The sequence below is a fragment of the Pristiophorus japonicus genome, chromosome 8 (assembly GCF_044704955.1).
Source record: "Pristiophorus japonicus isolate sPriJap1 chromosome 8, sPriJap1.hap1, whole genome shotgun sequence".
NCBI lineage: Eukaryota > Metazoa > Chordata > Chondrichthyes > Pristiophoridae > Pristiophorus > Pristiophorus japonicus.
In genome coordinates, this window is record NC_091984.1 from 148,432,545 (window position 1) to 148,438,052 (window position 5,508).

The following is a 5,508-nucleotide window of genomic DNA, read 5'->3' on the forward strand; positions in this document are numbered from 1 at the left end:
GAATGCATTTGAAGAATTCTGCTCCCTCTATTCCATCCCAGTTAATGTGAGGGGAGTTGAAATCCCCGACGATTGCTGCCCGATTGTTTTTGACCTTCTCAGCAATTTGCTGACATATTTTCTCTTCTATCTCCCTCTGACTGTTGAGGGGTCTATAGTACACTCCCAGCAGTGTGATCGCCCCTTTTATGTTTATCAGTTTAACCCATATGGCCTCATTTGATGATCCTTCTAACATATCCTCCAGAGTTGCCGTCTTTCAGATGAGACGTTAAACCGAAGTCCCGTCTGCCCTCTCAGGTGGACATGAAAGATCTCATAATCACTATTGGAAGGGCAATATTTATCCCACAACCAACATAGTTAAAACCGATGATCTGATCATGATCTTATTGCAGTCTGGGAGCTTCATAGAATCAGATAAATTTACAGCATGAAAGGAGGCCATTCAGCCCATCGTGTCCACACCGGCCGACAAAGATCTATCCAGCCTAATCCCACTTTCCAGCTCTTGGTCCATAGCCCTGTGGGTTACGGCACTTTACGTGCATATCCAAGTACTTTTTAAATGTGGTGAGGGTTTCTGCCTCTACCACCCTTTCAGGCAGTGAGTTCCAGACCCCCACCACGCTCTGGGTGAAGACATGTCCCCTCAAATCCCCTCTAAACCTCCCACCAATTACTTTAAATCTATGCCTTGGTTATTGACCCCTCTGCTAATGGAAATAGATCCTTCATATCCGCTCTATCTAGGCCCCTCATAAGTTTATACACCTCAATAAGGTCTCCCCTCAGCCTCCTCTGTTCCAAAGAAAAGAAACCCAGCCTATCCAATCTTTCCTCATGGCTCAAATTTTCCAGTCCAGGCAACATCCTCGTAAATCTTCCTGTGTGCAATTGGTTATAAAGCACCTTGGGACATCCTGAGGTTGCGAAAGGCGCTATATAAATTCAAAGGCTTTCTTTCATTGAAGTGGGAGGGCCCTGATCCTGACCCTCGCCCATTGTCCGCGCACTCTGATCTTCCAGGAGGTCATGGGATCATTGGGAGCAGTGACCCTGCCTGACCCCGGAACATTGAGGCTAATTGTAGCCTCACCCTTGACCTCACCGCAGTGCTAGGCAGCAAGCTTTTAAATGCAATCTAGAAGCTTCTACACCGACCCCCAACATGAAGCCTTGCTGAAGTGTGTTTATACAAGTGTGCCGCAATGTTCCCGGATAAAGTTCTCCCGATCTGTGTGTGATCTGAGCTTTCTCACTGCTGAGCCTGTTTCCCCTGTATCCACCCATCTACAGTTCGAGCTTCCTGCCAGTGAACAGCATCTTAACGGGACACTCTGTCTTTCCCGTCCCTTACTGTTAATTAACCATTTCAGTGCTGAATGTGTGCCAACCCTGCACTGCAGATGTTTACACAATAGTCCAATATGATTTTGAGTATCTGCCGTGGCTCAGTGCGTTGCACTCTCGCCTCTGAGTCAGATGGTTGTGGGTTCAAATCCCACTCCAGGGACTCGAGCACAAAAATCTAGGCTGACATTCCAGTGCAGTGCTGAGGGGACACTGCACTGTCGGAGGTCCTGTCTTTCAGATGAGACGTTAAACCGAGGCCCCGTCTGCTTTCTGAGGTGGATGTAAAAGATCACATGCCACTATTTCGAAGAAGAGCAGGGGAGTTCTCCCCGGTGTCCTGGTTGATATTTAACCCTCAACAAATATGACAAAAGAAAAGATTATCAGGTCATTATCACATCGCTGTTTGTGGGAGCTTGTTGTGCGCAGATTGGCTGCTGTGTTCAGATTGGCTGCTGTGTTTCTCACATTACAACAGTGACTACACTCGAAAAGTACTTCATTGGCTGTAAAGTGTTTGAGATGTACGGTGGTTGTGAAGGGCGCTATATAAATGCAAGCCTATCTTTTTTTTTAATCACCTTAACATCAAACGCATTTATATTTAGATTAAACGTATCAAGCGAGGCAAAGAAGATTAAGAATTAGTGTTGCTCACCTCTAATGGTTAATCACCAGCCAGGAGTTCATTAACCCAGGTCTCCGTTATCAGATGTGAATTATCCCCACACGGAAACACCCACAGTGACACACACACACACACACACACACTAATATACACCTATTAAACATCATTCTCCGCCCTTTCAGGCCGAGGGAAGACACCACCCACGCTGACCCTGCTGCCCCCCTCCCCGGAGGAGGTCACGACCAAGGGCACTGCCACCCTGGTGTGCCTCGCCGATCACTTCTACCCCGATGCGGTGGAGGTGGAGTGGAAGAAGGACGGTGCGACCATTTCGGCCGGGGTCCAGACCAGCGACTACCTGCGAGCTTCGGACAACACCTACAGTGTCAGCAGCCTGCTGACCCTCTCTGGCTCCGACTGGGAGTCCAACGCCAGCTTCTCCTGCAGCCTCACCCACGAGAGCCTCTCCTCTCCCCTCAGCAAGGGGGTCAGGAGAGCAGAATGTGCGTAGTGTGTCAGAGACAGTCCGCGGGGGAGACGCAACTTTAAATAGAACAGGGGGTAAGCCGGGAGGGCAAAGGTCATTGTCAGCACTGCATTTCTACTCTCTTCCTTCTCGGGACTGGGTCAGAGAAAGCATCTGAGGTTCAGGGGGTAAGGCACGTTATTGGGGCAGTGTCGAGGGAGCTTTACTCTGTATCTAACCCGTGCTGTACCTGCCCTGGGAGTGTTTGATGGGACAGTGTAGAGGGAGCTTTACTCTGTATCTAACCCGTGCTGTACCTGCCCTGGGAGGGTTTGATGGGACAGTGTTGACTCGTGCTGCCAAATAAAACCTCTCGAAGATACTGAAGACTGTCAGCAGAGTAAAACTAATGTTAAACTGCGAAGTGCCGCTTCAGTAAGCAGATCCCCTCCCTGCTCACCCTGCTGTTTCAATTCAAATTTTTGTCCCCGTTTAAAGGGACAGGATTCTCACGGTGTGGAGAAAATCCCCACAACTGTTTTACTAAAGCTGCATTCTCCCTGTGAATGTCTCCAGCTCGCTCTCGCTGGGCTGTTTATTCAAGTCTTGTTTCTGTAAATGTGAATCTGTAAAAGGCAATAAACGTGAAGAATATTCAGTCTGTGTCTGGCGAGTGCTTTGGAAATGTCCCACCTCCCCCTCAGCTGGATTGGCTGCATTTCAGTAAGTGTCTGTCCTGATTGGCTGGACGGGCTGTCAATCAATGGCAGGTCAGCAGGAGATTTGATTCAAAGCCAATTATCAATCATTTTAAAATGATCAATTTTACCTCGAGCCCCTGGAGTGCACAAGATTAAACACAGAGACACTGAAAGCTGCTGGGATTAAACCCTCCCAGTCTGAGCATTGGCTCTCACTCTGCACACTGGGGGTGTTGGGGCAGCCCCCGATGGTGGGATCGCACTGTGCACTCTGTGCTGACTGCTGGGGGCAATCTGGGGGCAGGAGGCCACAGTCACATTCTCTCTCCTTAACGTGTGGCTCGTGGCAGCAGCACAAAACTGTACCGAGTGAGGCCTCAGCTTAGGGAGAGGAGCAGTCAGTGTATCACCGTGTACATGTCCCTGAGTGTTAGTGTGGCTTACCCAGCACTGCCTGTAGATGTGTGTGTGTGTGTGTGTGTGTGTGTGTAACTGTTACCCAGCACCGCCTGTAGAAACATAGAAATGCAGAAAATAGCTGCAGGAGAAGGCCATTCGACCCTTCGCGTCTACACCACCATTCAATAAGATCATGGCTGATCATTCCCTCAGTACCCCTTTCCTGCTTTCTCTCCATATCCCTTGATCCCTTTAGCCGTAAGAGTCATATCTAACTCCCTCTTGAATATATCTAACAAACTAGCCTCAACAACTCTCTGTGGAAGAGAATTCCATTTGCTCACAACTCTCTGAGTGAAGAAGATTCTCCTCATCTCTGTCCTAAATGGCTTACCCCTTATCCTTAGACTGTGACCCCTGGTTCTGGACTTCCCCAACATCGGGAACATTCTTCCTGCATCTAACCTGTCCAGTCCTGTCAGAATTTTATATGTTTCTATGAGATCCCGTCTCATTCTTATTAACTCCAGTGAATACAGGCCCAGTTGATCCAATCGCTCCTCATATGTCAGTCCTGCCATCCCGGGAATCAGTCTGGTGAGCCTTCGCTGCACTCCCTCAATAGCAAGAACATCTTTCCTCAGATTAGGAGAACAAAACTCAACACAATATTGCAGCTGAGGTCTCACCAAGGCTCTGTACAACTGCAGTAAGACCTCCCTGCTCCTGTACTCAAATCCCCTAGCTCTGAAGGCCAACATGCCATTTGCCTTCTTCACCGCCTGCTGTACCTGCTTGCTAACCTTCAATGACTGTAATACCATGACATCCAGGTCTCGTTGCACCTCCACTTTTCCTAATCTGCCGCCATTCAGATAATATACTGCCTTCCTGTTTTTGGCACCAAAGTGGATAACCTCACATTTATCCACATTATACTGCCTCTGCCATGCATTTGCCCACTCAACTAACCTGTCCAAGTCACCCTGCAACCTCTTAGCATCCTCCTCACAGCTCACACCGCCACCCAGTTTAGTGTCATCTGCAAACTTGGAGATATTACACTCAATTCCTTCATCTAAATCATTAATATATATTGTAAATAGCTGGGGTCCCAGCACTGAGCCCTGCGGCACCCCTGCCTGCCATTCTGAAAAGGACCCGTTTATCCCGACTCTCTGCTTCCTGTCTGCCAACAAGTTCTCTCTCCACGTCAGTATATCACCACATTACCACGTGCTTTAATTTTGCACACCAATCTCTTGTGTAGGACCTTGTCAAAAGTCTTTTGAAAGTCCAAATACACCACATCCACAGGTTCCCCTTTGTCCACTCTACTCGTTACATCCTCAAACATTCCAGAAAATTTGTCAAGCTTGATTTCCCTTTCATAAATCCATGCTGACTTGGACTGATCTTGTCACTGATTTCCAAATGCGCTGCTATTTCATCTTAAGTAGGTGTTTGTGTGTGTCTGCCTGTTACCCAGCACTGTCTGAAGGTTGTGTGTGTGTGTATATGTGTGTGACTGTTACCCAGCACTGTCTGTAGGTGTGTGTGTGACTGTTACCCAGCACTGTTTGTAGGTGTGTGTGTGACTGTTACCCAGCACTGTTTGTAGGTTGTGTGTGTGTATGTGTGTGTGTGACTGTTACCCAACACTGTCTGTAGGTGTGTGTGTGTGTGTGACTGTTAGCCAGCACTGTCTGTAGGTGTGTGTGTGTGTGACTGTTACCCAGCATTGTTTGTAGGTTGTGTGTGTGTGTGACTGTTAGCCAGCACTGTCTGAAGATTGTGTGTGTGTGTGTATGTGTGTGACTGTTACCCAGCACTGTCTGTAGATGTGTGTGTGATTGTTACCCAGCACTGTTTGTAGTTTGTGTGTGTGTATGTGTGTGTGACTGTTACCCAACACTGTCTGTAGGTGTGTGTGTGTGTGTGTGTGTGTGACTGTTACC